This window comes from Diabrotica virgifera, chromosome 4 (genome assembly GCF_917563875.1).
Source record: "Diabrotica virgifera virgifera chromosome 4, PGI_DIABVI_V3a".
Classification (NCBI taxonomy): domain Eukaryota; kingdom Metazoa; phylum Arthropoda; class Insecta; order Coleoptera; family Chrysomelidae; genus Diabrotica; species Diabrotica virgifera.
The window spans coordinates 213630526-213640919 of NC_065446.1; the positions used below are offsets into that span (position 1 = coordinate 213630526).

At 42.7% G+C, this 10394-nt stretch overlaps 1 long non-coding RNA gene across 2 annotated transcripts; it reads right to left on the bottom strand.

The window, feature by feature from the left end:
* Positions 1-446: 446 nt before the first annotated feature.
* On the bottom strand, positions 447-10083 carry LOC126883447 (uncharacterized). Of its 2 annotated transcripts, none has more exons than XR_007697648.1 (2): positions 9945-10083; positions 447-552 (listed from the first exon to the last, which is right to left on the bottom strand). It is a non-coding gene; the product is annotated as an uncharacterized LOC126883447 (long non-coding RNA). The 2 variants fall into 2 exon arrangements; XR_007697647.1 differs by lacking the exon at positions 447-552 and adding an exon at positions 5204-5309.
* Between the last annotated feature and the right edge of the window lie 311 nt (positions 10084-10394).

Below are 10394 nucleotides of genomic sequence, written 5' to 3' on the forward strand. Positions count from 1 at the left end.
CACATTCTACCACAATTTGCTTAACAGTGAAACATTTCTGTTCAATTTTTCACATGCAAAAAAAATATTTTATTTTGTTCAAATTCCAAATTACCACCTACTCCAACCCTTATTAATAATTCCTACTACTGAGTCTACCCCACTCCTTTGGAAATTCAGACATTGATGAACAATATAAATGAAAAATAAGTCTCTCTCTCTCTCTGTGTGTGCTGTTCTATTCTGTTAGTGATAACCACTAGTTACCACGTAGTGAAAAGACTGCTAATCTCTTTGGTACCTACCGTCTCTCTTAGTGAACGGCTTCTCAATAAGAAACACTACTATAATTATGCAGCAGCCTTAGCATGTCGAAGATTTGGCTGTGTGAATTTAAGCATTGTTTCCTCTTAGGGAACCTTGTAACGGGTAGTTCTTTCAGGACGACAGACTCAGTAAAACACAGGTTGAAAGCAAAGCAAATCTATTAATTCTAAATTATGTACAATATAAGGCAAAATAATAATTTAATATTCTATTTCGTCCCAGCGAAGTCCTCCTCCGGATGGGCGTCTGTAACAGAAGAACAAAATTAACAGCGGTATTCAAATATATATTTATCAGGGCTCGCTCACTACGCTTGCCTCCGTTGAATTACGGGTCGCAAATTACCTCACTTCGGTACACCTTGCGTCTCGTCTCGAGTTGGCCTGCCTAAGTTTACGAATCATCTCAAAACAGTGCACGTCGCGACTCAGGTCGGCCTGCCTCGCTCACTTCGCTTGGCTGGTTATGGAGCCCAGGACGGTCGTTCAGGACTGACTGATTTCTGCTTGCGACCTTCTTAAATATCCGTGTGCCGGTGTTGTCTCGGAGAGGTGTAACTCGGTGGGGGCATCTGCGCGAATTGAGAGAATCGCTCGGTTCCCAGTGTCGAGGCGTGTTCAGCATATCAGCTTATCATTACACCCTCTCTTCTTCGAAAAAAAAGAAGTTACATACCTTTTTTTTTGTCTACAGTCGTTTGATCCCATCTATTCCTCTGGGGGCTCGTCCGGGATTTCTTCTCCCACCCACGGCTTTAAATCTTTTACATTCGCCGTCATCTGCTTGCGGCTACTGCTATCGGCAAATTTCAGTTTTACGATTACTGGCGATATCACGGATGTTACTATGTATGGTCCCGAGTACTTTGGCGCTAACTTGCTGGTGAACGCTTCGCTAGCCGATGATAGATAGTGTTCCTTTTTCATGACACGGTCTCCTGGATGTGGCCGCCAGTCTCTTCGCCTTAAATCGTAATGTTTCTTTTGGTCCTCGAAAGCGTGTTCCATGTGTACTTTTGCCAATTCCCTTAACGCTTCTAACTTGCTTAAGTTTTCTGCGTACCCCTGTATACCCTGGTCGTTTGTTACATCTGTTGTATCTAATTCTCTTCCAAAATTGAGAAGCGCTGGTGAAAATCCTGTCGAATCGTGTTTTGACGAATTTATGGCATAGCAGAATTCTGGTAGGAATTTGTCCCAGTCTTTATGGTTATCCTCCACGTAAGTAGCTATCATTGTTTTCAGTACCTTGTTTGTTCGTTCTACTGGATTGCATTGGGGCTAGTAAGGTGGTGTCAGAATGTGATTTATGTTGTAGGACTTCATGAATGCCCTAAATCTGCTACTTGTGAACTGCGCGCCGTTGTCCGAGATGATTTTTTTTGGAATTCCGAATTGCATAATTACTTTTGATCGTAGAAAGTCGATGAGGGAGTTCGTAGACGCTGCTTTTGTTGGTTGGGCGACGACCCATTTGGTAAACAGGTCTTGCAAGACTATCAGGAAAGCGTTTCCCTTTGTAGATCTTGCGAATGGTCCCACTAAATCAATTGAGACAGTATGCCAAGGCTTTTCTACAGCGGACGGTTGCATTTTCCCGGCTGGTTGCATTTGAGACGGTTTATATTGGAGGCACTTCGTACAGGTTCTAACGTAGTCTGCAATTTGTTTGAACATCTTAGGCCAATAGTACTTCTGCGCTATTCGGCAAATTGTTTTTGCAATTCCTGAATGGCCTGCTGTGGTTGAGTCGTCTTTTTTTTCAAAATCTCTTTCCTTTTATAACTTGGTACGCATAATTTCCATGGGATGTTAAATTCTGGGTCGGCTAAATTGCGGCTGCTTCAAATGTGTTTATATAGTTTCTCGTTTGATATCTGTAAATCCGGGAAATGTCCTGGGTTTTGGAGCACATTCCTATATAAATTATCGTACCAATCTCATGATTCTAGTTCCGATGCTAACAACTCCAGCTCTGGTTCTTCATTAAGGGTTTCTTGTGGTTGCCGTGATAAAGCATCTGCTACCTTTTTCAGAACTCCCTTTCTATATATGACCTCGAAATCGCACTGCTGCAGTTCTAAACTCCATCTGGCTAATCGACCTGACGGGTTTTTGAGATTCGTCAGCCATTTGAGAGATTGATGATCCGATAAAACCTTGAAGTTGTACCCTTCTATGTATGGCTTCATTTGCTTTATCCCGTACACTATGGATATACATTATTTTTCCGTTGTGGAATATTTTGTCTCGGCTGGTGTGAGGGTTCGACCAGCGTATGCGATTACCTTATCTTATCTTGGCCGTCGTATTTTTGTAGCGCAACTCTAAGTCCGCAGTTTGATGCATCTGTCTGTAGGTAGAACGTTTTTGAGAAATCGGGTCACGCTAATACTGGAGCCGTCATAATTTGTGCTTTGAGTTCCTTAAACGCGTTTTCCTGCTTATCCGTCCATTTCCATCTTATCTTCTTCTTTAGAAGCATGTTTAGTGGTCCTGCTATTGTCGAATAGTTCTCTATGAATCGCCGATACCATGAGGTTATTCCTAAAAAGCGACGGAGCTGACTTACATTTCTAGGTGCTGCAAGTTCGGATATAGCGCTGGTCTTCTCCGGGTCAGTTTTTATTCCTTCTGCTCCCACAACGTGTCCTAAATATTTGAGATCTGGCTGGCAGAATGTACATTTTTAGACGTTAAGTTGTAAACTGGCTTCTTTTAGTCTTCGGAAGACCTCTTGTAGGTGATGTAAATGCTCTTGGAATGTCTTCGATATTACCACGATATCATCCAAGTATGCGAACGCGAATTCTACATCGGGCGGTATTACTTTGTCTAGCAGTCGTTGGAAAGTTGTTCCGGCGGAGTGCAGTCCAAACGGGGTAGTTCTTAATTGAAAATGACCTTTTCCGGGCACGCTAAATGCTGTTACTGGGCGGCTTGCTTCTTCCAGGGGTATTTGAAAATATCCTTGCTTTAAATAGAGGGTTGAGATGAAATTTGCTTCCTTAAGTCTATCCAAAATTTCTGATATTCGAGGAAACGGATACGCGTCCTTTTCTGATAGTTCGTGGACTTTTCTAAAGTCAATGCAAAATCTGTACGAGTAATCTTTTTTTCTAACTAGTACAGTCGGTGAGCTCCAACCACTTGCGGAGGGTTCGATAGTTCCTTCTTTCAACATTTTATCCATCTCTTGGTTGATGATCTGCAACATTACGGGATTGTGCCGCCTATACGGCTGTTTGATGGGATCGCACCTTTTCTTCAATTTTATTTCGTGCTTTATTAAGTTGGTAGTACTTGCTAACTTCTCGAATTCCCTAAGTTCTTTTCTTGGGAACCTTTCTAGCGCTGTATTTTGAGTGGAGTCTTTTAAAGTGTTACATGTTTCCTCTTGATGTTGTCCGTACTGTTTGGATGTATCCCTATCGAACTTAAGTTCGATCGAATGTTTCCTGAGGAATTCCACTCCTAGTATTGCATCTTCCGTTAACCCTGGCATTATTATAAATGTTTGTCTTGTTTGTAAATTTTCGATCTCGCAGTCAATTGTTAACTTCTGGTTGAGCTCCATTGAAGATCCGTTTGGTAGTCTAGTTCTTCCGTTATAGCTATGTAGGGAGTGTTTGAATATCTGCGCTATTCTATCTCCGGCGTAATTTTTGGTGGTCTCTGTGCCAATTAATGCTTTGTAGGAACTTTGTCCGATTTTCAGTGATGCGAACAGTCGCATGTCGTTGCTTGCTTGTTGTGTAACGGCTAGAACGAGCGGAGTCGAATCTTGCTCCTCAGACTGGGACGACTCAACGTTTCTCCAGTCTGTTATTCGTTTCCACGGGTTCCAAAACTTTTTCCATGGGTTTTTACAATTCCTCCGGAAGTGACCTGGCATCTTGCACCGGAAGCATGTCCTTTTGGCATCGTATTCTGTAGGGCCTGCACGTCTCCAATTTCCGTGAAAATTCTGATTTTCTCGGGTCCTTTCGTCTTCCAAAGTTTCGTATTCTTGGGCCAATTCTTGCAATCCCGATAAGTTTTCGAAATCCCGGCGGCGAGCATTAAGCTTATATTCTGGTAGCATATTTTTATATATCCTGTGAAGTTCTTGGTTTCTTGAAAAAGATCCCACTCGTCTGATTAATGTTTGAATATCCATGATGTATCTATCCACTAGTTCGTTTTTCCTTTGCTTCCTGTTTCTGCTCTGCTCTTCTAGCTGTAGTAAATATTCTCTGGGATAGAAAGCTTTCTTAAAATCTTTGACGAAGTCGGTCCATGAATCCCAATTTCTGTTGTTGTTTCGGTACCATAACAATGCACGGTTTCCTAACAATTCTGGTAATGCTTTTAGCAGATCTTGCGTATCGACCTCGTAGGCTAGGCTTAATTCGTCTATCCTTTCTATGAAGTCTACTGCATCCGAATGTTTCTTGTCGAAGTGTGTGTTCCACCTCCGTACTTGATTTAGCAAATCTGATTGCCTCATTTTTTTTTGTCATTGTTAAGTCTTGTAATTGGTTTCTGATTAATGAAATTTCTTGGGTCAGTGTGTCTGGTTCGGCTTCCTTGGAAGTATTGATTTTTGGGATTGTTCCTGTCGGCTCCCCGCGATCCTTATAAAAGGTTCTGAGTCTTAACCTTAACTCGTCGACGGTTCCTTTGGAATCCAATCCGCACCTTTCAGCGTCGCGCTGTAAGTTCTCTTTGGAAAGACGATTTATCCATGACGTACCCGTCGTGGCACCTGATACTGAGTCTGTGTCTTTATCTGTCGGCATTCTTGGTATTATCCGGGCGTCGAGTAACGACGTTTATTTGCGTATATTCTAATTTTTGCTCAAGCGCCAAATTTGTAACGGGTAGTTCTTTCAGGACGACAGACAGTAAAACACAGGTTGAAAACAAAGCAAATCTATTAATTCTAAATTATGTACAATATAAGGCAAAATAATAATTTAATATTCTATTTCGTCCCAGCGAAGTCCTCCTCCGGATGGGCGTCTGTAACAGAAGAACAAAATTAACAGCGGTATTCAAATATATATTTATCAGGGCTCGCTCACTACGCTTGCCTCCGTTGAATTACAAGTCGCAAATTACCTCACTTCGGTACACCTTGCGTCTCATCTCGAGTTGGCCTGCCTAAGTTTACGAATCATCTCAAAACAGTGCACGTCGCGACTCAGGTCGGCCTGCCTTGCTCACTTCGCTTGGCTGGTTATGGAGCCCAGAACGGTCGTTCAGGACTGACTGATTTCTGCTTGCGACCTTCTTAAATATCCGTGTGCCGGTGTTGTCTCGGAGAGGTGTAACTCGGTGGGGGCATCTGCGCGAATTGAGAGAATCGCTCGGTTCCCAGTGTCGAGGCGTGTTCAGCATATCAGCATATCATTACACCCTCTCTTCTTCGAAAAAAAAAGAAGTTACATACCTTTTTTTTTGTCTACAGTCGTTTGATCCCATCTATTCCTCTGGGGGCTCGTCCGAGATTTCTTCTCCCACCCACGGCTTTAAATCTTTTACATTCGCCGTCATCTGCTTGCGGCTACTGCTATCGGCAAATTTCAGTTTTACGATTACTGGAGATATCACGGATGTTACTATGTATGGTCCCGAGTACTTTGGCGCTAACTTGCTGGTGAACGCTTCGCTAGCCGATGATAGATAGTGTTCCTTTTTCATGACACGGTCTCCTGGATGTGGCCGCCAGTCTCTTCGCCTTAAATCGTAATGTTTCTTTTGGTCCTCGAAAGCGTGTTCCATGTGTACTTTTGCCAATTCCCTTAACGCTTCTAACTTTCTTAAGTTTTCTGCGTACCCCTGTATACCCTGGTCGTTTGTCACATCCGTTGTGTCTAATTCTCTTCCAAAATTGAGAAGCGCTGGTGAAAATCCTGTCAAATCGTGTTTTGACGAATTTATGGCATAGCAGAATTCCTGCTTTTATTGGTTGGGCGACGACCCATTTGGTAAACCGGTCTTGCACGACTATCAGGAAAGCGTTTCCCTTTGTAGATCTTGGGAATGGTCCCACTAAATCAATTGAGACAGTATGTCAAGGCTTTTCTACAGCGGACGGTTGCATTTTCCCGGCTGGTTGCATTTGAGAGGGTTTATACTGGAGGTACTTCATACAGTTTCTAATGTAGTCTGCAATTTGTTTGAACATCTTAGGCCAATAGTATGTCTGTGCTATTCGACAAATTGTTTTTGCAATTCCTAAATGGCCTGTTGTGTTCGAGTCATGTTTTTTTTTTCAAAATCTCTTTCCTTTTATAACTTGGTACGCATAATTTCCATGGGATGTTAAATTCTGGGTCGGCTAAATTGCGGCTGCTTCAAATGTGTTTATATAGTTTCTCGTTTGATATCTGTAAATCCGGGAAATTGCCTGGGTCTTGGAGCACATTCCTATAAAAATTATGGTACCAATCGCATGATCCTAGTTCCGATGCTAACAACTCCAGCTCTGGTTCTTCATTAAGGATTTCTTGTGGTTGCCGTGATAAAGCATCTGCTACCTTGTTCAGAACTCCCTTTCTATATATGACCTCGAAATCGCACTGCTGCAGTTCTAAACTCCATCTGGCTAATCGACCTGACGGGTTTTTGAGGTTCTTCAGCCATTTGAGAGATTGATGATCCGGTATAACCTTGAAGTTGTACCCTTCTATGTATGGCTTCATTTGCTTTATCCCGTACACTATGGATAGACATTCTTTTTCCGTTGTGGAATATTTTGTCTCGGCTGGTGTGAGGGTTCGACTAGCGTATGCGATTACCTTATCTTGGCCATCGTATTTTTGTGTTAGCGCAACTCCAAGTCCGCAGTTTGATCCATCTGTCTGTAGGTAGAACGTTTTTGAGAAATTAGGACACGCTAATACTGGAGCCGTCGTAAGTTTTGCTTTGAGTTCCTTAAACGCGTTTTCCTGCTTATCCGTCCATTTCCATTTTATCTTCTTCTTTAGAAGCATGTTTAGTGGTCCTGCTATTGTCGAATAGTTCTCTATGAATCGCCGATACCATGAGGTTATTTCTAAAAAGGGACGGAGCTGACGTACATTTCTAGGTGCTGCAAGTTCGGTTATAGCGCTGGTCTTATCCGGGTCAGTTTTTATTCCTTCTGCTCCCACAACGTGTCCTAAATATTTGAGTTCTGGCTGGCAGAATGTACATTTTTAGACGTTAAGTTGTAAACTGGCTTCTTTTAGTCTTCGGAAGACCTCTTGTAGGTGATGTAAATGCTCTTGGAATGTCTTCGATATTACCACGATATCATCCAAGTATGCGCACGCGAATTCTACATCGGGCGGTATTACTTTGTCTAGCAGCGTTGGAAAGTTGCACCGGCGGAGTGCAGTCCAAACGGGGTAGTTCTGAATTGAAAATGACCTTTTCCTGGCATGCTAAATGCTGTTACTGGGCGGCTTGCTTCTTCCAGGGGTATTTGAAAATATCCTTACTTCAAATCGAGGGTTGAGATGAAATTCGCTTCCTTAAGTCTATCCAAAATTTCTGATATTCGAGGTAACGGATACGCGTCCTTTTCTGATAGTTCGTTGACTTTTCTAAAGTCAATGCAAAATCTGTACGAGTTATCTTTTTTCTAACTAGTACAATCGGTGAGCTCCAACCACTTGCGGAGGGTTCGATAGTTCCTTCTTTCAACATTTTATCCATCTCTTGGTTGATGATTTGCAACATTGCGGGATTGTGCCGCCTATACGGCTGTTTAACGGGATCGCACCTTTTCTTCAATTTTATTTCGTGCTTTATTAAGTTGGTGGGACCTGCTAACTTCTCGAATTCCCTAAGTTCTTTTCTTAGAAACTTTTCTAGCGCTGTATTTTGAGTGGAGTCTTTTAAAGTGTTACATGTTTCCTCTTGATGTTGTCCGTACTGTTTGGACGTATCCCTACCGAACTTAAGTTCGATCGAATGTTCCCTGAGGAATTCCACTCCTAGTATTGCATCTTCCGTTAACCCTGGCATTATTATAAATGTTTGTCCTGTTTGTATATTTTCGATTTCGCAGTCAATTGTTAACTTCTGGTTGAGCTCCATTGAAGATCCGTTTGCGAGTCTAGTTCTTCCGTTATAGCTATGTAGGGAGTGTTTGAATATCTGCCCTATTCTATCTCCGGCGTAATTTTTGGTGGTCTCTGTGTCAATTAATGCTTTGTAGGAACTTTGTCCGATTTTCAGTGATGCGAACAGTCGCATGTCGTTGCTTGCTTGTTGTGTAACTGCTAGAACGAGCGGAGTCGAATCTTGCTCTTTAGACTGGGACGACTCCTTGTTTCTCCTGTCTGTTATTCGTTTCCCTGACGTCTGGAAGAGCAGTCACTGCTGTAGACTCCTTCTTTGCCGCATCGCGAACAAAACTTTTTCCATGGGTTTTTACAATTCCCCCGGAAGTGACCTGGCATCTTGCACCGGAAGCATGTCCTTTTGGCATCGTATTCTGTAGGGTCTGCACGTCTCCAATATCCGTGAAAATTCTGATTTTCTCGGGTCCTTTCGTCTTCCAAAGTTTCGTATTCTTGGGCCAATTCTGGCAATCCCGATAAGTTTTCGAAATCCCGGCGGCGAGCATTAAGCTTATATTCTGGTAGCATATTTTTATATATCCTGTGAAGTTCTTGGTTTCTTGAAAAAGATCCCACTCGTCTGATTAATGTTTGAATATCCATGATGTATCTATCCACTAGTTCGTTTTTCCTTTGCTTCCTGTTTCTGCTCTGCTCTTCTAGCTGTAGTAAATATTCTCTGGGATAGAAAGCTTTCTTAAAATCTTTGACGAAGTCGGTCCATGAATCCCAATTTCTGTTGTTGTTTCGGTACCATAACAATGCACGGTTTCCTAACAATTCTGGTAATGCTTTTAGCAGATCTTGCGTATCGACCTCGTAGGCTAGGCTTAATTCGTCTATCCTTTCTATGAAGTCTACTGCATCCGAAAGTTTCTTGTCGAAGTGTGTGTTCCACCTCCGTACTTGATTTAGCAAATCTGATTGCCTCATTTTTTTTGTCATTGTTAAGTCTTGTAACTGGTTTCTGATTAATGAAATTTCTTGGGTCAGTGTGTCTGGTTCGGCTTCCTTGGAAGTATTGATTTTTGGGATTGTTCCTGTCGGCTCCCCGCGATCCTTATAAAAGGTTCTGAGTCTTAACCTTAACTCGTCGACGGTTCCTTTGGAATCCAATCCGCACCTTTCGGCGTCGCGCTGTAAGTCCTCTTTGGAAAGACGATTTATTCATGACGTACCCGTCGTGGCACCTGATACTGAGTCTGTGTCTTTATCTGTCGGCATTCTTGGTATTATCCGGGCGTCGAGTAACGACGTTTACTTGCGTATATTCTAATTTTTGCTCGGGCGCCAAATTTGTAACGGGTAGTTCTTTCAGGACGACAGACAGTAAAACACAGGTTGAAAACAAAGCAAATCTATTAATTCTAAATTATGTACAATATAAGGCAAAATAATAATTTAATATTTTATTTCGTCCTAGCGAAGTCCTCCGGATGGGCGTCTGTAACGGAAGAACAAAATTAACAGCGGTATTCAAATATATATTTATCGGGGCTCGCTCACTATGCTTGACTCCGTTGAATTACGAGTCGCAAATTACCTCACTTCGGTACACCTTGCGTCTCGTCTCGAGTTGGCCTGCCTAAGTTTACGAATCACCTCAAAACAGTGCACGTCGCGACTCAGGTCGGCCTGCCTCGCTCACTTCGCTTGGCTGGTTATGGAGCCCAGAACGGTCGTTCAGGACTGAATAATTTCTGCTTGCGACCTTCTTAAATATCCGTGTGCCGGTGTTGTCTCGGAGAGGTGGAACTCGGTGGGGGCATCTGCGCGAATTGCGAGAATCGCTCGGTTCCCAGTGTCGAGGCGTGTTCAGAATATCAGCATATCATTACAACCTTTCTCCTTAGACCCTTTCTTGAAGCCATCTTTGTCGGCTCCACTTTTACCTTTGTCTCTAGTAAATTTTCTGTTGCGTCCCCTTGCGCTTTCCCGGTGGTTGGCTCTGTGATGAAAAGGATGTTTTCTTTTTCTCTTTGGCCGGTCTACT